The sequence below is a fragment of the Chenopodium album genome, chromosome 7, assembly GCF_948465745.1.
Source record: "Chenopodium album chromosome 7, dcCheAlbu1.1, whole genome shotgun sequence".
NCBI classification, from domain to species: domain Eukaryota; kingdom Viridiplantae; phylum Streptophyta; class Magnoliopsida; order Caryophyllales; family Amaranthaceae; genus Chenopodium; species Chenopodium album.
In genome coordinates this window covers 16,458,157-16,480,931 of record NC_137840.1, presented here as the reverse complement: position 1 = coordinate 16,480,931, position 22,775 = coordinate 16,458,157, and the positions used below count along the sequence as shown (strand labels likewise).

The following is a 22,775-nucleotide window of genomic DNA, read 5'->3' as shown; positions in this document are numbered from 1 at the left end:
TGACTGATTCAGTCTGGTGTAGAGCATTCCCACCAACCTTGGAAGGGTTGGCAACCGAGTGGTATGGATCCATCTCAAAGGGATCCATGTATTCCTACAATCAGCTGAAGAGGATGTTCATGGAGCATTTCATTATTTTGGTGGATCGAACCAAAATGACCACTGAGCTGATGTCGTTGGTTCAGGGGATGGACGAACCCCTGAGACAGTGCATCACCAGGTCCAACAAGGAGGCAACAACTATCCCAAATATGAGCCAGAAGGTAGTATTATTGGCAATGCAGAGTGGTTTGCTACCGGGCTCACCGTTTAGAGCGTACATGGGGCGCAAGAGCCTCAAGACGATGGCTGAAGCGTTCGGAAAAGCGCATGAGTTCATAAAAGCAGATGAGAATGACAGAGCAATGTTGAGCATGAAGGCACCAAACAATCCAATTAAGCGGGCAGAAGTCACTAGGGCTGAAAACACGGCTAGGGTTGACTAGTCCAGCAAAGCTGAACAAGGTCGTAGAGAGGCGGATAGAGCTGTGGGGGTAAGAAGGTCAGACCCGAAAACAGGGGGAAGACCTGGAAGGTTCAATCAGTATACCCTGCTCACTCACTCGAGATCCCACATCTTCAGCGTAAAAAAATCCGACGACAAATGGCAAAGGCCCCCAAGGATGGTTAATAGAAACCGTGACCCCAACAAGTGGTTTGACTTCCATAAGGATCATGGCCACACCACTAACGAATGCACGCACCTAAAGGATAACGTAGAGGATCTAGTCAGAAGAGGATACCTAAATCAGTTCAAACAACACTCTAAGAACTCCAGAAGAAGAGAGAAAGACAGGGAAGGCCGTGATCGCAGAGGTCATAGGGGTCCCACTGAGGACAGATACATAGATAGTTAACTAGAGGGCAGGGTGTATGTGATAAGCAGGGGGCCGATACATGGCAAAACTGTGAACAAAGCACGGGCAGACCTATGGGCAATGATACACCAGATAAACTACAATGAGAAGCGCAGGTGGCCACCTCTTTCCCCGCATCCACAAGCTATATTCGATAAGCACGATTAGAAGGGTATAATATATCCTCATGACGACCCTCTGGTGGTGACAATGAGGATCGCAAATTGGGAAGTAGACCGAATATTGATAGATGGGGGCAGCTCAGCCAACATCATATACATCACCGCGTTCAAAGAGCTGAAGTTAGATAGGAAGGACCTAAAAAGGGTGGGCATAATTGAGTTTTCAGTCCGAGTAGAAGAAAGGTTAAGAAGACGCGATTTTCAAGCAGAATTTCTAGTGATAGACTCTCCTTCACCCTACAATGTGATCATGGGAAGACCGATCATCCATAAGATAGGCGGGGTGGTTTCCACCTACCACCTTACCATGGCGTATACAACTAATGAAGGGCAATCAGCAAAACTCAGAGAGAGTCAAAAGGCATCTCAACAATGTTACATAACCGCGAAGAGTATCACAAGGAGAAGGATAAGCAGAAATTAGCTATGGGAAATTTCGAGCCCGCAAAAGAAGAGGTTGCTAGACCTCTTCCTAGTGGGGAGCATGTGACCATCGAGCTCACAGAAGGAGACCCTTCAGGAACAGTGAAAATTGGAAAGGACATTGATCCAGGAGTAGGTGTGCACCTCATAGAGTTTCAAGGAAGAATAAGCACATTTTCGCATTTTCAGTGGATGAGATGCCTGGAATTGACCCAGCTGAATATGAAAGAGGACATCAAACCAGTTAGGAAAAAGAAACGAAGCTTCTCCACGGAGAAGAATCAAGCAATTAAGGAGGAAGTGGAGAAACTTTTTAAGGTAGGATTACCCGGAGTGGTTTGCCAATGTAGTCATGGTAAAGAAGGCAAACGACCAGTGGAGGATGTGCGTTGATTTCACAGATCTCAACAAAGCATGCCTCAACTACTGCTACCCGTTGCCGCAGATCGACCAGCTGGTAGATTCAACCAGCGGGCACGCCCTGTCGAGCTTCATGGATGCCTTCTCAAGATCAGCTTGCACTATCCAAATCGAAAGAAAACCACATTCATCACCAAAGGGGGAGTGTACAATTACGTAGCTATGCCCTTTAGGTTGAAAAATGCTGGAGCTACTTTCCAAAAGACAATGGACAGAGTATTCATGCACCAGAAGGGTAGAAATGTTAAGTTGTATGTTGATGACAAAATTGTCAAAAGCATCACGCAGGCTGTGCATATAATGGATTTAGAAGAAACATTTGCTACCCTGAGTAAGTACAACATCAAACTCAACCCAAAGAAATGTGTTTTTGGGGTGAGCTCCAGAAAATTCTTTGGCTTCCTTATCAACGAAAGAGGAATCGATGCGAACTCGGAGAAGGTGGAAGGAGTGCTGAACTTGTTAGAGCCTAAGTGCATTAAGGACATCATGCGACTCACAGGCAGAATGGCAGCACTAACTCGGTTCATCAGCAAGTTAGTCGACAAAGCCTTACCATTCTACCAGCTGCTAAAAGGACACAGGGAATTTAAGTGGGGAGCGGCAGAAAGGGAAGCCTTCAAAGGCATCAAGGAGCACCTAACCAAGCTCCCAACAATGATCAGCCAAGAGCTGAGTGAAATACTACAATTGTACATCTCCGCTTTAATCCAAACAATCGCAGCTGTTCTCCTAGCAAAAAGACAAAAGCAACAGAGGCCAATATACTTCGTGAGCCACCTACTGACCGAGGCCGAGCAGAGGTACCCGCTGGAAGAAAAATTGGCTTTTGTTGTGGTAACGACAATAAGGAAGCTGAAACCTTACTTCGACGCACACACAATTCAAATCCTCACAAATCACCCGCTGGTGAAAGCATTGCAAAAAATGAATGCATCAGGCAGACTCTTGAAATGGGCTATTGAGCTCTCTAAGTACGAGTTTGCCTGATGCATCCATTTTTTGCAGTAGGTTATTTCACAAAGTGGATTGAAGCTAAGCCCACCAAGTACATAAAGGCAGTCCAGGTGATAGCTTTCATATGGAAGAGCATTATCACGAGATTCGGAGTGTCACAGTGCATAGTCTTTGATCACGGGTGCTAGTTCGACTGTGACACCATCAAAGATTACCTGGAGGAAATGGGCACCTAGTATGCAAGCGCCTCAGTTTGCCACCCGCAGAGTAATGGCACAAGCTGATCCTTACAGCTCTATAGAGGAAGATGGAGGAGCACAAAGGCCTATAGGATGACCTAGTCCCAGAGGTGTTATGGGAAAATAGAACCACAGAGAAAGAATCTACTGGAAAAAGCCCTTTCACCCTGCCTTACGGGGCTGAAGTAGTTGTCCTAATGGAAGTGAAAATCCCCAGCCTGAGGATACAACATTACGAATAACAAGGAAACAAGAAGCGCATGCTAGAAGAGCTGGACCTTCTACCAGAAACGAGGCTAAAAGTAGCCCTCAAGCTGGCAGCCCAGAAGAGCAGAATTTCTAAGGCTTTCAACAAGAGAGTCAAGCACCGGGAGCTTGATGAGTGGCATTTATGCCACTCTTTTATCCTTTTTCTCTAAGGATTCTCCACTCATTTGCACTTGTTTGGCCCTTTTTCTAAGCATTTTTACCTATTTTTGCTTCCTGTTTTCGTTTCTCCTTTATCTTCCCTTTTCTTAGTCTTCTCGCCTTGTCTTTATATTGATTTACATGCCTTTTTTTGTAGGTATTTTGTGCCAAAAGAAAGAGGATTTCAAGGAGCCAAGCAAACAGTTGTGCGCGGGGTGCTGTGCGCGGGGTGCTGTGCGGCTGTTGTGCGGGCGCGCACCAATGGCTGTGTGGGCGCGCAGCCCTGTCAGAACCCGCGCAGCCAGGATGAAGAAACAGAGCCAAACCAGAGAGTTTTCGCAACCTATTGTGCGGCATTTGTGCGGGCGCGCTTGATTTCCCCGTACCCTTAAAGTTGCGGCCGCGCACTATGTTGAGAGGGCGCGCACACCTACTGCGTGGACGCGCATATGTCGTGTGCGGGCGCGCATCGCTGGGTTTCTGATTTCTTTGCGCCTTGTTGTCCAAGTTTCTTTCTTTTGGGGGAGCCACATATATATGGACGGGACTCTTTGTAATAGAGGACACTTAGTACTAATTCCATAGAACATTAGCCTAATCTAGAGAGAGAAAATAGATTGTTATTCAAGCATCCTTTATTGTATTCAACTTTGCTCAAGTTTTAATCTTCAATCAATCAAGCAAGAATCCAAGTTTTCATCTTTCATTAATCCTTTCTTTAGTAATCTCTTCTCCTTTCCTTTAGTATTATTTATTTGTTTTATTGTTACTTATTCTTGTCAATCTTATTAGTTTACCTAGTTGTTATTGATTTCATTGATTTTAATCATGTTTTGTTTTGAGTTTCTTGAGTTTATTTCTAGTATTGATATTATGTTTAATCTCCCTTCTCTAGGCTAAACTTTTAGCTAGGGGAAGGGGGTGGAAGATATGATTTGATATTGGATGAATGATGATGGTTGAATTGAACTTATGCCATATATTGATGAAAGACCAAGAGAATAAAGAAGCACAATCCATAAAAACTCCACTTTAATAACACATTCTCATGCAATCATTAAAATAGAGATGATCGTAATCTAGTTCAAATCACTTTCATGCATTTAAACTAGAAAACATCAAATAGAGTGCAACAATAATCTCAAGCTAATAGGATGCATGAGAATGATCCTTATTAGTGTAGACCTCTTTCATTGATGTGCCTAGACTATTGCATGAGAATGAATTGTTTAGGTAGAATCTTGTGTTCTTTGGCATGTGTTTCATGATAATCACCATTATTCCCCTCTTTCTAATCATATTGGACACCTCCGTATCCATAGGGTCTTTTTCAGGTAGAATCTTGTGTTCTTTGGCATGTGTTTCATGATAATCACCATTATTCCCCTCTTTCTAATCATATTGGACACCTCCGTATCCATAGCGTCTTTTTCCCTTGATTTTAACCATCATTTTTGTGCTTATTTGTAGTTTTAGTGTTCTTACTCAACAAAACCAACTAAAACAATCCCCTTTTCACTCTTGCATTAGTGATTATTGATGTTGGATTAGCGTGCTTCCCTAGTGGTTCGACCCTTTACTTGCCACTAACTAGTTTAGTGTAGGTTTAGGTATTATAAATGATTAATTTGGTCAGGGTAGTAGCTTAACGACCTATCTAACACGTGATCAAATTTTGGCGCCGTTGCCGGGGAAGCGGCTTGTTTAGCGTCTATTATTGCTTTTGTTAAAGTCATTTTACTTTCTCCTCATTTTGTTTTTTTTTGTTTTATCATCCTTGTCATTGCTAATTGTTTTCTTAGCTTTGGTAAATGCTTAGGAGGTCTCAAAGAACACCCTCACATCAAATTGACCACGAAATTAACCAAACCTTGAGACAAGTTCGTAGGCTTTATCAAGACGAGGGAAGAGGTTTTGGTGATATAGTTGATAGTGAGAGTGATACTTACTCTTTAAGTTCACCAAGCGGATCAATGGCGGGACAAGAGAATAATGTTTTGTTTCGTGAGTTTGGAAATTCGAAGGATTATGAGCTCACGGGAGGGATTTTGCTACCCGTCACGAAAACCAACTTCTCAATCCATCCACAATATACTCGAATGGTCCAATCTGAGCAATTTTCTGGAGTGCAAGTGAGTGATAAGTGACTTTTATGTCACTTCTAGGGTGTTTATTGAGTAATTTTTTGGCTTATTTTCCAATAATTTAACTCTTTTTATTCTTTATTTCTATTATTTGCTTATTCTCATCTTCTATCTTTATTTTATGTATTTTAGTAGTTTTTAATAGTTTTTAGTTTATTTTCGTATTTTTAGTTAATAATTCCTAGTTTCTCTAATTTTCTTATTTTATTTTATTTTCATAATTGTTTTCTTTATTTTATTTTTATTTAATTTCTTTTGATTTTATTTTTTAAAAGTTATTTTATTTTATTTTATCTCATGGTAATACCCTCGTGATTTTGGTTGTAGGTGTTCCGGGTTTCAAAGTCATATTCGTAGTTGCCCACCTCTTATCCTTCACCACACAACCACCAATCTCAGTCTCCACAGCCGCCGCAACCACCAAATCCACCTCTTCACATCAATTCTCCCCTGCTCCACTGCTTTCCACACACTAAACAACCACCAGCAGCCCTTGCTCTCTCACACAAAACCGCCAGCAATCACCACCACACTCCCCTGATTTCCCTCTCCTCTTCTCACTGACCCGCAACTCCAATCAACCACCACGCAGCCACAACAGCCACCCAAACCACCTGAACCCCCGTAACAACCACCAGCTCCACCTACAACCTTCACCACACCACCAAACAATCCGCAACAGCAATCACCACCACAATCCCTTGCTACCTTACGCAACTCTCAGCCCACCAACAAAACCCCGCAACATCCCTCACACGAACCACTCTCACCAGCCGCAGCAACCTCACCAAACCACAACTCCGACCACCGCAGCCACTCAACTCCGGCCATCACCCTACCAATTCGCGCAAGAAATAGAGCAAAATAAGAGCAAATGGCAAATTAATCAAGTTCGAGCAAACCAATAAGAGTTCGGTCGAAGTACGAGTCAGAAACTTTCAAAGTTTTGTAAATTGAAGAGGTGTGGTCGAACACACCCATGGTTCGACTGAATCAACCCCGTAGTTCGGCCACACCAACCCATGGTTCGACCGAACCACTTCACGAGCCTCATACATGATAATTAATGAGATCGAACGGTTGATATTGAAGGTGAAGGATGATGCTTGATGATTACCGTTGATGATTGTTGTTGATGGTTGATGGAGGGTGATGATGCGTGGTGATGGTGATGAAGGAAGTGAATGGAGAAAGTGGTGGGATTTCGTGGGTCTGGTGGGAATTTTGGGGGTTTTGAGGTTTCTTTTTCCATTTCATTTTATTTTATTTTATTTAGTTTTGTTTTTTTTTTAATTTAGTCTTAATTAGTTTTATTTATTTTTATTTTATTTTGTTTAACTTGTATTATAAATTCCCCCATTTGTAGTTATTTTCTCTTAACTTTTAATCAACATTATTTTACCTAGTTTTAGAGTAGTTTTAGCCTATTTTTTTCTCTCTCTTAGGGTTAGATTAGGATTTTCTCTCTCTAGTTTAGGAGTAGTTGTAGGGAGAGAAAGCTTAGATTTCCATGGAGTTTTTGAGAGGTTGAAAAAGCAACTTTGTGGAACTTCTTCTCATCTATTCAATGAGCATTTTCTAACTTTCTCCCATCTTTATTTCTTTGCTTAATTCTTAGTTTTTGCTTTTTGTTTGTTGATTTGAGTAGATTAATTAGTTTGTTTGTTTAATCTTGTTTTTAATTCTTATTTTACCTTGTTTTCCATGTCTTTCTTCATTATATTAGCTTAGGTCTTGTTCTAGGGAATTGGATGAAGGTTATATTAATGAATTGAATGATTGATTGTGATTAGTATGAAATTGTTTCTTAATTATTGTGTATGGGTGATGCTTTTATGGATTAGAATCTTTCTAGCTAATCGATTCTATGCTCTTAATTGTGCTTTCAATCAATTGTGCGAGAGTGAGTTGGTTGAGAGCCCTAAATTCTTCCATACCTTTGCTAGGCTAGTTGCACGAGAGTGAATTAGTTTAGTAGGATAATTAAGATGCTTAATTGTGTGAGAGTGAGTTAAATGTGTTGATGTTCCTAATCGAGGTCATTTTCATCTATTTGTATGATGTTGTTTAATACATTGATGTGATTGGATTCCACTTTCCCTAGTTTTAGTTGTTCGTTCTTAGTCGTGTTTAGTTTAATCTCTCTCTATCTCACGACCTTTCCTAGTAGTCTAGTTGGCACAAATTAATACACTTATTCCTTTTGGGTTCGACCCTTTACTTGCCACTAACTAGTTTAGTGTAAGTTTAGGTATTATAAATTTCTAATTTGGTTAGGGTTAGTAGTCCCAACGACATACTTTTACCTTCGATCAAATTTTGGCGCCGTTGCCGGGGACTAAGGCGTTCATTAGTTTGTGTTGATTAGATTAGCTAGGTTCTTGTATATTATTTGATTTTTGTTTGCTTTTCTTTGTTCTTTGTATAAAAATGGCATGCTTATCTTTTCCTCAATTTGATGGTGAACCCTTCTATGCTTACTTTGAAAGACTAGATGATTTCCTTAGTTACCATGGGTGTTCTCTTAGTGATGCTTGTGGTATAGCTTATTGGGGCATGAATGAGTATACTAGGGGAATGGTTGAGGACATGAATAATGGTAGATTTTGTCATTTGTCTATGCATGATTCTTGGGATTTCTTCACATGGCTTGCTAGGGATTCTTTAGATAGAGAATCTCATGTTTCTTGTTTTGATTATCAATGCCAAGATTCTTTTAATTTTTGCATGAATTCTCTTGATACTTCTTATGTGCCTTGTTATGATCCAAGTATGCAAATTGACACCTTTCCCCCTTATGCTCATTTTGATGAGGTTTGTGCTAATTTTGATGATGTGCAATTTGACTTTGATCATGAACCTCAACCCAATAACATTGATGCCCAAATTCTCTCTCAAATGCAATATCTCACCCAACAACTCCAAGAGCTTCAAGAGGAACAAAAATTGAGAGAAGTGAGGCTTGCCCAAGTGATGAATGCTATGTTTGATTTAGATGGACGTGAGGCACCTCACTTGGAGTGTGAGAGTGTTGTTGAGGATTATGTAGGGCAAGGGTGTGAAGGTGAGGGGAGATTTTCTTGTGATGAGAGGATTTTGATCCTTTTCATTCCCCATTTGAGCTTGATTGCCATCCTTCTCCTTATTCACCCCCTTTGAGAGCTTCCCTTTGTGAGGATGTGAGTGATCCGTCTTCATGTTTGAATGAGGGATTTCATGAGGATGATGATGATGAGTTTGAGCAATCAAGAGAGATTGAGAGTCCCTTGAGTGGTGGTGGAGGAGTTTTGAATGAAGAAAATGTCAATTTTGAGGATTCCAACCCCCTTCCCCATCTTTATGAGTCTACCTTGCATGTTGGTGACCCTTCTATCCATGAGTCTTTGGACTCATTTGAGGGTTATGTCTAGTATGTTCATTGAAGGTGTAACAAATCATTATATCCTTTTGAGAGAGTTCATTGGCAATGCTTCATGGGAAAGGGATGAGTTTGAGAGAAACCTTTATCCTTTCATGCATGGTTTAGAGACTCTAGGCTTTGAGGATCTTGAGGGAGTTGTTGTTCATTGTTGTGATAGAGAGGAGGATGAGGTTGTTTCTATTGGAGAGTTTTTGTTTGAGGGAGATGTGAGTCATGAGTGTTCTTTTGATAATTCTATGATTGATTTTCATGCCCTCATTGGTGATGTGAGGCTTTGTGAGACCATTGTTTCTCCTCCCCTTCCTCATGTCCCTTTCTTAAGGAAATTTGACCAAATCTCCTACTATCCCATGTTCCTCCCTTCTTTTTTCAAAGAGCCTATTGAGGACCTTCTCTTGTTTGATGAGACTTTTCCTTTTCATCCTCCTATTATTGAGGAAATGGGTGATTGTGCCACCCAAAAATATTTTGAGGAAAGTTTGCCTTATTTTTCTTCTTCTTTCTCTTCTTATTTTCTTGATTTTTCTTTTGATTTTTCTTCTTTCTTTTGGCATCTTCCTCCTCACTTACGTGCAATAATCTTGTTGCACGTCCTCCTTCCTTCATTTGCCTACTTGTCATCCTATGAAATGTGTAGTAGTGCATTTGACAAGCTCTTGCGTTCATTGCAATATTATTTACTAGAGTGGTCTCGCTTGGACGTTAAACAAGCCTTTCTCGGGAAGTAACCCGAGGATTTAATTGCTTTCATTTTCTTTTCTTTTTAGATTAGATTTTCTCTCATGGAAATGTTTGTGTGCCTTTTGCTAGGTACATAACTTGATATACACTTATGCATTGGTTTGGATCAAGAATTAAGGAAGTTTAATGCCTATTTTTGCTAGCATATGGAAATCAAGATTCAATTCAAGAGGAAACCGGCTTTGAAAGGTTAAATTGATCCATTTGCGGGTAATTACACCCACTAATATCCGATAATATCTTTCCTAGCTCTTTCTCTAATGGTTGGTGACTCGTTGGACTTGTGTTGGTTTGTTGGATTGATTTCTTTCTTTTCCCCTCCCATGGATTATTTTGTTTATATTTGAGTATATTGTCTCACTCAAGCTTGGGGGAGGGTATTCTATCATGTTTGGTGGGATGTTGATTCATTTATGCCATGCATTAGAGTATATGCATTTCCATGTCTTTTCTTTTATCTTGAAAAATCCAAAAAGATTTTTGTTTACTTTCAAGGTAATTTTGGCAAAATGTGTTTTGTTTGTTCTTATTTTGGACATTTTGTTTTGGGACTTGAATCCTTGAATGTTTTTCTTCCTAAGTGGTAAATGTATGCACGGTTTGAGAGTGTTATTGGTTGACTCTAGGATACTATATTAGTTTGGTTTCGTTTTCTTCCCTAGTTTAAGCATTGAGGACAGTGCTTTGTTCAAGCTTGGGGGGGGGGGGGAGGAGCGTTACTTTGTTTTTGGTATATATTGTGTTAGTGTTGAATAAGCTTGGGGGAGATGGCATTATTGGTATTTTTGTTTGATATTTTGTGACTTCTTGAGTTTGTTTTTGAGAGTAGGCCACTCTTTTGCTTCACTTAGGAAATATCACCAAAATTTTCAAATTTTTACCCTAACTTAACCCTTAGCCTTACTTTACAACCCAATAAAAGACCCTTAGACTTTAGTGGGGTTGAGTCAAAGAACGATGGAGGGAGATAGACTTCAAACCTATGGAGAGAGTATGCATAGTTGAGATGTCGAGATTACCTTCTCAAAGTTTTTCATTTCTTTTATCTTTTTCCGGTTCCTTCGTGGAATCATGAGAAACTAGCTTAAGGGTTGATTTGAAGCTAGTGGAGAGAACACGACCCGATTGGTTGGGGCTAGGGTGGATTGAGTCCTCATTAGTTCTCTATGCTTAGCATATGTTATGTTTCAATCAACCATTAACATCTTGGAACGTGCATACATTTGTCTATATAGAAAGGTTTGCATTCATTGGTGCTTGTTCCTATCTCTTGTCAAAATATGAACTTTGTGTTTTCTTTCTTTTTTTTTTCTTTTTATTGCCTTGCCTTGGTTTTTTTTTAGAGTTGTGGATTTAACTCTTAGGACACCCTCACGAGAGCACACTCCGGTCAAAATTGTGGAGGAACGAACCATGATACATCTTATTGTGGAGGTTTAAGCCCCGAACATGTAGCGGCATACAACACAAGGCAAGAGGGATTTAGAGGAAGCGGCGGTGGAGTAGCTTGGAGACAACCACCACCCGGGTTTTTACCTCAACCTCAACAATGGAACCAACAAGCTCAACCTTCCTACAACTCCAACCCTCAATATCAAAATCCACCTCCATCTCAACCCCAAAACCCAAGAGGAAGCTATCCAAGGAACAACCAATACAACAATCAAACCCAAGAACCTCAAAGAAATCATCAAGAACAAGCACCTCAAGCGGAGCTAACTTAAACTCAACTCCTCCAAGCCATGCATGCGCAAATTCAATCTTTTAGGCAACAAATGCAAGAGATAAGAGCTCACAACAAGATGGTTGATTCACAACTAGCTCAATTGGCCGAGAGAACTCCTTTCAATTCACATCTACTCTACCCGAACAACCACAACCTAACCCATCTCACAACCCAAAACCCGATACATGCAAGGCGATCACATTGAGGTAGGAAACTTCCTATGAAGGGCCAAATGAAGGGGATAGTGAGGAAAAGAAGGGAAGAGAGGAGAGTGTGGATGAAAACAAGGGAGGTGAGAAAGAAAAGGGTGATGAGATAGAAGGAGGTTCGGAGAAGAATAAGCTTGACAATGAGAAGACAAATTCAATTCCTAGTGAGGCTAGGAATCTAGATGGACCGGTTCCTTTTCCTGGTCGGCTTGCGGAGAGGAAGTTTAATGACAAGTTTGCAAAATTTCTTAGTGTCATGAAGAATTTGCATATCAACCTCCCTTTTCTTGAAGTTGTGACACAAATGCCATCTTACTTCAAGTTCCTCAAATATATTCTCACCAACAAGAGGAAGCTCAATGATGAGCTTATCACCCTTCCACATCAAGTGAGTGCTCTTGTCCAACATAAGATGCCCAAGAAGGAAAAAGACCCGGGAAGTTTCACTTTGCCGGTGAAAATAATGAACATGGAAGCTAGGGGCGCCTTAGTCGATCTTGGAGCAAGTGTTAGTTTAATCCCTCTATCCATTGCTCAAAAACTCAATATAGAGATGATCCCTACAAGGAAGACAATTCAATTGGCCAATTAGTCGGTGAAATTACCTTGTGGAGAGCTTGAGGATGTTCCAGTTCAAGTGGGACACATCTACGTGCCTTGTGACTTTGTAGTGATGGATATGGAGGAAGATGTTAACACTCCTTTGATTTTGGGACGTGAAGCTCTTAAAACTTTAAGGGCGGTCATTAATTGCATGAACAACACCATCACATGTGAGGCGGCCGACGAAAATATTGTCTTTGAGTTTTCTAAGTTGCTCAAGACCCCCATGGTTGAAAAATGCTATAGAGTTGATTTTGTGAATGAGGAGCTAGATCTCTTGGAGAGGGTCGTGATGAGGCCTCAAGATCCAATGATAGAAGCTCTTACATGCAAAGAAGAGTTCCACTCTCAAGAGGCTAAAGAGTTTTTCATGGCAATGGAGGAATCCTCAAAGGAGGAAGTTGAACAACAAGTTGAGATCGAGCTTGAGTCCAAGGAGGAGAGATTAGAGGAGAGTTCTAAGCCTTCTCCCAAGGTAGAACTCAAGCCCCTTCCCCCTTCTTTGAAATATGCTTTTCTTGATAAGGAGGGAAAATACCCTATTATTGTCAATACTACCCTAGATGGTCTTAATTTGGAAAAACTTCATGATGTTTTAAGAAAATATAGGGATGTGATAGGGTATAAAATTGATCATATCAAAGGTATTAGCCCTTCTTTATGCATGCATCGTATTCATCTTAAAGATGACCATTCCACCTCTATTGAACCTCCAAAGAAGGTTGAACCCCAACCTTCAAGAGATTGTGAAGAAAGAAATTTTAAAACTACGTGAGGCGCGCATCATCTATGCTATCTCCGATAGCAAATGGGTTAGCCCGGTTCATGTATTTCCAAAGAAGGGTGGATTGACCATAATCAAGGATGATAAGAGAGAGAAAATCTCCACCCGGATGGTGACCTGGTGGAGAATGTGCATTGATTATAGGAGATTGAATAAAAACACTAAGAAAAATCATTTTCCTCTCCCTTTCATGGAACAAATTCTTGAAAAGCTTTCTAACCATGCTTTCTTTTGTTTCATGGATGGGTATTCCGGATTTTTCCAAATCCCTATCCATCCAAGTGATCAAGAGAAAACTACTTTCACATGTCCATACAGGACATTTTCATACCGAAGAATGCCATTCGGATTATGCAATGTTCCCTCTACTTTTCAAAGATGCATGACTTCCATTTTCTCTGAGATGCTTGAAAAAGAAATTGAAGTTTTCATGGATGATTTTAGTGTTGGTGGCTCGTCTTTTGACACTTGTCTTTTTAACCTTGAATTTTTTTGAAAAGGTGTCAAGAGACGAGTTTGGTTTTAAATTAGGAAAAGTGCCATTTTATGGTCGAGGAGGGCATTGTTCTCGGCCATAAGGTTTCAAAAAATGGCATTAAGGTTGATCTGGCCAAGGTTTCGGTGATTGAAAATTGCCCCCTCCTACTTCCATCACGGGGGTACGGGCTTTTCTTGGGCATGACGGTTTTTATTGAAGGTTTATTAAAGATTTTTCTTCAATCGCCAAACCTTTGACTGAATTACTCAAAAATGAGGTTGTTTTTAGCTTCAATGAGGCTTGCCTTGAGGCGTTTCGTAAGCTCAAGGAAGCTCTCATTTCTTCTCCCGTTGTGCAAGCTCCGAATTAGATCTTGCCTTTTGAGCTAATGTGCGATGCTAGTGACTTTGCAGTAGGTGCCGTTCTTGGTCAAAAGAAAGAAGGGTAATCGTGTGTCATCTACTATGCAAGTAGGACTCTAGATGAGGCTCAAAAGAATTACACAACAACAGAGAAAGAGATGTTAGCGGTAGTGTTTTCATTCGATAAGTTTCGGTCCTATCTTATATGCTCAAAAGTTATTGTGTACATGGATCACATCGCGATGTGGTATCTCATGACCAAGAAAGAAGCAAAGCCTCACTTGATCCGCTGGGTTCTCTCTCTCCAAGACTTTCACATGGAAATGAGGGACAAAAAGGGAGCGGAGAACTATGTAGCGGATCATTTGTCTAGGCTACCTTTTGAGAACAAGGAGGATGTACCGATTAATGATGAGGTAGGATTCGAGGCTCTCATGGCTTTAGTGTCAACTTCTACCCCTTGGTACGCGGATATAGCCAACTATCTTGCGTGTGGAGTCGTTCCCCCGGAGTATTCTTCTCAACAAAAGAATAAGTTTTTCAAGGAAGTTAGAAGGTACTTTTGGAATGACCCATACCTATTCAAGCAATGTGGAGATGGCCTTTATTAGAAGTGTATTCCAGATCATGAAATTCAAGGAGTTCTTGAGCATTGCCACTCACTACCATGTGGAGGACATGGTGGTGTTGACAAAATAGTGGCAAAAATCTCTCAATCTTTATTGTGGTGGCCGACAATGCATAGAGACGCCCACCAATTCGTTGCGCAATGTGATAGATGTCAAAGGAGCGGAGGCATTACCAAGAGGGATGAAATGCCCCAACAAAGTGTTTTAGAAGTTGAACCCTTCGATGTTTGGGGGGTGGATTTTATGGGGCCTTTCGTTTCTTCTTGTGGGAATCTATATATCTTGGTAGCGGTCGATTATGTGACGAAATCGATTGAAGTCATACCCTCACCTACCAATGATCACAAGGTTGTGCTTAAGCTTCTAAAGAAGATCGTTTTTCCTAGGTTTGGAGTTTTTGAGGGTTCTAATTAGTGATGGAGGCTCCCATTTCGCTTAAAAGCAATTTGAAGCTCTTCTCAAGAGGTATGGCGTTCATCACAAGGTTGGATTACCCTACCACCCTCAAACTCAAGGACAAGTGGAGGTCTCGAATCGTGAAATAAAAAATCTTCTTGAAAGGATGGTGAACAAATCAAGGAAATATTGGTCTTTCAAACTTGATGACACACTATGGGCTCTTAGGACAGCGTACAAGACTCCAATTGGCACGACCCCCTATAGGTTGGTCTATGGAAAGGCTTGTCACTTGCCGGTTGAGTTAGAATACAAGGCTTGGTGGGCCATCAAAGAGCTCAATATGGATTTATCGTTGGCTGGTGGAAGAGATTGCTTAAGCTCAATGAACTTGAAGAGCTTAGAGATGATGCTTATGAGAGCTCAAGGTTATACAAGGAGAAGACCAAAAAGTGGTATGACCAACATATTCAAAACAAGAACTTTAAGGTTGGAGAAAAGGTTTTTCTTTTCAAATCAAGGCTTCGTGTGTTTCCAGGTAAACTTAAATCAAAGTGGTCGGGTCCTTTTGTGATATCAAAGACTACTCCTTATGGCTCCTTTGAGTTAGATACGGATGGTAACAAGTTTATGGTTAATGGTCATTGTTTAAAGCATTACTTTTGCAAGGAAGAAGTTGGTATCATCGAATGTATAATGCTTGATCCTTTGGATCCCAAGCCTCCCAATTGAAGAATTTTCCTCATGGTCAAGCTAGTGACCTCATAAAGAAGCGCTTCTCGGGAGGCAACCCGAGTTTCTAACTCCTTTCTATATTTTTCTTTTTTTAAATATTCCGATTTCACTTTCTTTTTTTGAATTTGAATTCGAATTTGATTTTTCCCCCTTTTTGGTTTACAGGTGTATGGATGATGAAGGAGCAAAGGATTTTCTATATCGAAGATGTGAGGAGAAAGAAATTGAATTTTACTCTGCGTGACCCTGTGCGCGACATCTGTGCGGGCGCGCAGTGTAAAGTGTGCAGGCGCCTAGGCACTGTCAGAACCCGCACACCTTTATTTGCAAATTGGAGTTCGAGACATAAGGTTTGCGCGACCTAGTGCGCGACCTTTGTGCGGGCACGCATGGGAAGGTGTGCGAGTGCGCAAGCACTGTCAGAACCCGCACAACTTAATTCAAAATTGGAGATTCGAGACAGAGAGTATGCGCGACCTAGTGCGTGACCTCTGTGCGGGCGCAGAGCTGGGAAAATCGGGTTTTAACATTTTCTTCCCCATTTCGTCCTCATAATTTCACAACCCTTATTTCATGCTCTCTTCTCTATCCTCACAAACTTAAACCCTAACCTTCCAATTTCACCCATTTCTCACAAATTCCATTGATTTTCCTTCAAATCCATCAAAATTTTTCACTCTACTCACAAATTTACCCACTTTCTCTTTCCAAAATACCCAAAAATCCTCCATTTTCATGGTTTGAAAGCTTAATTGAAGGTGGTGTTCTTGGGGGTTCTTAGTGGTGTTCAAGCTTCTACTAAGTGGTATAACTCAAAATTTTGCTATTTTATTACTTAGTTTCACTTGTTTATGCAAAATTTTTAGTTATTAAGTATGAACTAGCTTGTGAGTTTCATGTGATTTTTATTTTCTTTGTTAAGGATTTGTTGGTTATTAGTGTCATATTTAGTGATTTTGGGACATTGTTGTTAACATTATTGATTTGGAAGCCATTTTCATGAAATTAAGTTGAGCAATTTTGTGTTAGTATTGATGATAATGCAACTATTTTCATGAGAATTGCTTATTATCATAATGTATTGTGATTGAGTGCTTTATTGTTGATTCTAGTTGTCTTGGGAGCTATATTTGTGTGGTTAGTTGTTGGTACTAACCTTTTTGCAGATTGTTAAGACTTGGGTTGTTGTTGTTGTGTTTCAATTATTGGTTGGGTTCGAAGGGAGTTCTCTTTTGGTTGTGTTGTTTGTATTGCTTGAGAACACAATGAGCAAAAGGAAGAGCAAAAAGGAGCTCAGGTTAAGGGTTGAGGAACCGAGTACTCAACAAACTCAAGCTCAAGGATCAAATGTTCCCCCTCGATTGAGATTCTTGAACAAGGTCCATGCTACTTTCTTTAATGACCTTCAAGGACGAAAGTTAAATCCCTCCCGACACTATGATCAACGCTCCATGAGAGCTTTGGGGATTGACGATGACATAAGGTCGCTTCTTGACAACTTAGGGATGAGTGAGTTCATCAAGCATCAATTTCGAACATATAAGGAGCCCACCTTCGAATTCTTGGCCTTATTTGAAAAGGAGCCCTATGGGAACAACGACTTCCAAATTTCCTTCCAACTGTTCAACAACCAGCACACTATGACTCTTAGTGATCTTAATGCATTGTTGGATTTGAACCCCGAGGCGGACCTCCTTGCCCCTTCATTGAGCCTATTTCTAGAGTACGATGCATTTCGATGGTGGCAAACGATTACCGATTTTGAAGAGTTCAACACTAGGTATTCGGTGGCCAACCATATTATCCACCCTGTGCTCCGTATTCTACACCGCATTCTGGGGTTTGCGGTGTTTAGCAAGCAAGACTTGAGTAAGCTCTCGCATGAAGAGCTATTTACTTTGTGGGTTTCTACTAGGTAGGAATTCAAAGGGCGGCTCAATATGGGGTACTGGTTCATCATGTGCTGCAAGGCAATCAAGTCGGGTCACAAGACGGGAGAAATTGCCCTTGGTGGGATGATTACAAGGATTGCCAAGAGGCTTAACTATGATCGCTTCTTCCCCTCATGCACTCAAATTGGGTCCAAGGAACTTCAGATGCCAACAATTTTCATGCTTGGATGGTTGACCGCGAGCACCATTGTATCTTGCCTTACCCTAGCCGTACATCCTTGGAGCAGAACGCTAGGAATGTATGGAAAATTCTGCGAGACAATGGTGTGCTACCCACTGCTCTAGGTGGCGCAAGGAATATGGTAGTCGAGCAGCAACAACAGCAGCAACAACAACAACAACAGCAACAACAACAACAACAACAACAACAACATCATCATCATCAGCAACAACAACAGCATCAAGGCATGAATAGCCTTGAACAACAAATGATGAGCATGCAACTTGGCATGCAGAGCCTAATGGAGAACCAACAGGATATGTTTATGCAAACTCAAGCTCTCTATGGTGCGGCCGTGGATAGGGGTGAAGTCACCCCCCCGGTAAATTACCCCTATTGGCCACCCCAATAAGGCCCGGTCCTTGGGTGGTAGGGATCGCAACCTACTTGGCCCTATTAGCAAGGGCCCTCCTCCCACGGTGTTTCCCGAGTAGACTACCCGACGGAAACTGGGTATGATTATCGTGCCCCCGGGGGGAGCGATTTTAGGGGTGACCCCAACTATCCATATGTCGACCCTACCCACCCTTCCCCTCTTCAGCTTTCCGCCCCTTTCGACCCGTTGCCTCAATGGCAACAAGACCTCTTCCGAGGTCATTATGGTTGGCCTCCGGGTTTAACCGGCGGTTGGGACCCACACGGCGTCCCTTCGGACAGTTTCTCTTACGACACCGAGGATGATAGAGATGATGATGAAGCCGGCCCTAGTGGCCACTAGCCCCCCTTGTTCTTTATTTCTCCCCTTTGCCCCCTCCCAATGTTTTAATTTGGCGCACCGCGGACGGTGCATTGTTTTAGTGTGGGAGGGTGTGTAAGAGGCAAAGGGATGTTTTTTTTATAGTGTGGGGGAAGGCTGGTCATCAAACTAGTGTGGGGGGCATTTCATTGTAGGTGGTAGAGCTCTCATGGTTCGGTTGGCTTTATCATGTTTTGATGTTGATTTATCTTCTTGATTGTGATGATGATGTCTCTGGGTGATTTTGATAAGATTTTGCTAATGAATTTTCAAGTGTTTGTGTAGGTGATAGCGCTCCCATGAAGAAAAATCCAAACTCTCGATAGTCCAAATTTCCCTTAATCTAAAATTTTTTTAGTTTGTTTTATTTTATTTCTATTTCTTCATTTTGTTTAAATTCTTAGTTTCTTTCTTTGATTTTTAACTTTTTTATTTATTTTTGTTTAATCTCACTCGTTTCTTTCATTTTGGCTCACTTTTCAAGCTTGGAAATGGAGATAAAGGAAGTTAAGGGGCAAATCGAGCCCCCTCGGTGAGATTGCATAATTTATCTTGTCTTCATTTCAATCGGCATTTGGTGAGACCTTTCCTCTCTTTTATTTTCTTTTTATTTGGGTGTTTAGCTTAGGTTTAGCTTAGGAAGAAGTTGAATGGTTCGAGGATGTTTGCTTTTGGTTCTATGGAACCTGGGATCGTTGATGTTGTTATCGAACGATCACTTGTATGACGATTGGGATTTAATTGGATTATATGCCTCGTATGTGAACCTTTTTGACTTCTTCCTCTTTCTTTTGTTTTTTTTACCCTTTTTGTGTTACAAGCATAATTATGACAATTTGAAATGATTTTTGATTTGTAATTTGCTCACTCTTTTGGATTGGTTTTCCTCTCTTGACGATGTGTATTTGAATGCTTATCTTCCTAGTTGATGAGGGTTTACACGGTTTGAGAATGCTTTAGGTTGAATTAGACACATTGTAAGCTAAGGTAGCCCGGTTTAGAAATTTTGAGGACGTTTGAACCCCTAGTTCACGGGAAAGTGGTAAGATGGTGTTACTCTCTATGGTGGATAGGATTCCCTTGGTTGGTATTTGCTATATTTCTTATCCCATGTGAGCGTCATTTGTTATAGCCTTCATCATTCTTGTGATCGGCATTTAGGATCCTTAACTATGCATGTCTTAATATTTGTGTTGGCGTCTAGCTCCCAAGATCGTGACCATATAACTCTAGAGGAGGATGAGGGCATTTCTTCTCATTTTTCTTTGTTTTCTTTGTGTTTTGTTACAAATTTGATTTTCATTTTTACATTCACCCACTTGATAACCAATTTGAGCCTTATTTCCCCTTTCTTGACTTAGCCATATTACAAATCTATCGGCCTATGTTCTACCAACCCTTGTAGTTAGTGAAGCATTGGCTTGTGAGGTTCGAGTTTGATAATGTTGAAATTGAGCAAGAAAGTTGTGTAATTTGGTTCAAATAAGGTTTTGAAAGATTATTCATGAAAAGAGTACGCAAAAAGGTTTGGCAAGAAAGTTGAAACTTATGAAAACCAAGCAAAAAAAAAAAAAAAAAAAAAAAAAAATGAAAAAGATTGAAGTAATGTGGTGTGGTTTGTTTTGAAAGGTTGTAAGTTTGAGAATAGGTTCAATGCTTAGGATGTTCTTGAGAGATGGCCACTATTACTCTTCACTTAGGAATTGCCACCAAAATTTTCAAATTGTTTTCCAACCATAACCCCTAGCCATGACATTACAACCCTACTTAAGACCCTTGGATTCTAGAGGGGCGTGGTCAAAGAACGGTGGAGGGAGATAGATTTCAACCCTATGGAGAGAGTATGCATAGTTGAGATGTCGGGATGACCTTATGACTCCACATAAAAATTTCTTTTTCCGGTTCCCTCGAGGAATCATTAGGAGCTAGCTAGGGGATGAATTGAAGCTAGTGGAGAGAACGCGGACCGTCTTGGTTGGGGCTAGGGCGGAGAATGAAATCATTAGTTCTCTACGCTTAGCTTAGGTTTGTCTTTTTCAACCTTGAGCATATTGGAACGTGTTTTCCCTCTTTCAATTGAGAAAGATAAGTATTCTTTGGTGCATTTATTTGCATGTGAGTCCAAATTGAGCATTTCATTACCTTGAGGCTTGATTGGTTTTGCTAAAACCTTGTCATGTTATGTTTGTTGTGTTTGTATTTTTGTTCCAGTTTTCCTTGCTTGAGGACAAGCAAGAGGCAAGTGTGGGGGATTTTGATGAGTGGCATTTATGCCACTCTTTTATCCTTTTTCTCTAAGGATTCTACCCTGATTTGCACTTGTTTGGCCCTTTTTCTAAGCATTTTTACCTATTTTGCTTCCTCTTTTCGTTTCTCCTTTATCTTCCCTTTTCTTAGTCTTCTCGCCTTGTCTTTATTTTGATTTTCATGCTTTTGTTTTGTTGGTATTTTGTGCCGAAAAAAAGAGGATTTTAAGGAGCCAAGCAAACTGTTGTGCGCGGGTGCTGTGCGGCTGCTGTGCGGGCATGCATCAATGGCTCTGCGGGCGCGCAACCCTGTCAGAACCCGCGCAGCCAGGCTGACGAAACAGAGCCAAACCAGAGAGTATGCGCGACTTATTGTGCGGGCGTGCGAGCTGCTGCGCAAGCGCGCAGGTCTACTGTGCGGGCGCGCTTGAATTCGCCGTACCCTCAAAGTTGCGGCCGCGCACTATGCTGAGAGGGCGCACACACCTACTGCACGGGCGAGCATATGTCGTGTGCGGGCACGCACAACTGGGTTTTTGATTTCTTTGCGCCTTGTTGTCCAAGTTTCTTTCTTTTGGGGGAGCCACATATATATAGACGGGACTCTTTGTAATAGAGGACACTTAGTACTAATTCCATAGAACATTAGCCTAATCTAGAGAGAGAAAATAGATTGTTATTCAAGCATCCTTTATTGTATTCAACTTTGCTCAAGTTTTAATCTTCAATCAATCAAGCAAGAATCCAAGTTTTCATCTTTCATTAATCCTTTCTATAATAATCTCTTCTCCTTTCCTTTAGTATTATTTATTTGTTTTATTGTTACTTATTCTTGTCAATCTTATTAGTTTATCTAGTTGTTATTGATTTCATTGATTTTAATCATGTTTTGTTTTGAGTTTCTTGAGTTTATTTCTAGTTTTGATATTATGTTTAATCTCCCTTCTCTAGGCTAAACTTTTAGCTAGGGGAAGGGGGTGGAAGATATGATTTGATATTGGATGAATGATGATGGTTGGATTGAACTTATTCCATATATTGATGAAAGACATGATTTTTATTAGCTTGAGATTATTGTTGCACTCTATTTGATGTTTTCTAGTTTAAATTCATGAAAGTGATTTGAACTAGATTAGGATCATCTCTATTTTAATGATTGCATGAGAATGAGTTATTAAAGTGGAGTTTTTATGGATTGTGCTCCTTTATTCTCTTGATTTGATTGTAACTAATAGGATGCATGAGAATGATCCTTATTAGTGTAGACCTCTTTCATTGATTTGCCTAGAGTATTGCATGAGAATGAATTGTTTAGGTAGAATATTGTGTTCTTTGGCATGTGTTTCATGATAATCACCATTATTCCCCTCTTTCTAATCATATTGCACACCCCCGTATCCCTAGCGTCTTTTTCCCTTGATTTTAACCATCATTTTCGTGCTTATTTGTAGTTTTAGTGTTCTTACTCAACAAAACCAACTAAAACAATCCCCTTTTCACTCTTGCATTAGTGATTATTGATGTTGGATTAGCGTGCTTCCCTAGTGGTTCGAGCCTTTAATTGCCACTAACTAGTTTAGTGTAGGTTTAGGTATTATAAATGATTAATTTGGTTAGGGTAGTAGCTTAACGACCTATCTAACCCGTGATCAGAGCTGCTGCCAGGAGACCTAGTACTCAGAAGGACATCAGCGGTGGGAAGAGCAAACTAGCACGGAAAGTTATCAGCCAATTGGGAGGGCCTCTTCATCATCCATGAGCAGGTGGGACCAGGTGCTTTCCTCCTTGCAGATCAAGAAGGTCAGGTAATAAAAGATATTTTGTTAAAAAAGCAAAAAGTCGAATAGAAATTGGAAAACTTTACTTTG

The 22,775-nt window shown here is 40.7% G+C and overlaps 1 pseudogene; it reads left to right on the top strand.

The window, feature by feature from the left end:
* The first annotated feature begins 14,220 nt into the window (after positions 1 to 14,220).
* Positions 14,221 to 22,775, top strand: part of LOC145640054 (uncharacterized) — a 198,152-nt pseudogene continuing 189,597 nt past the window's right edge.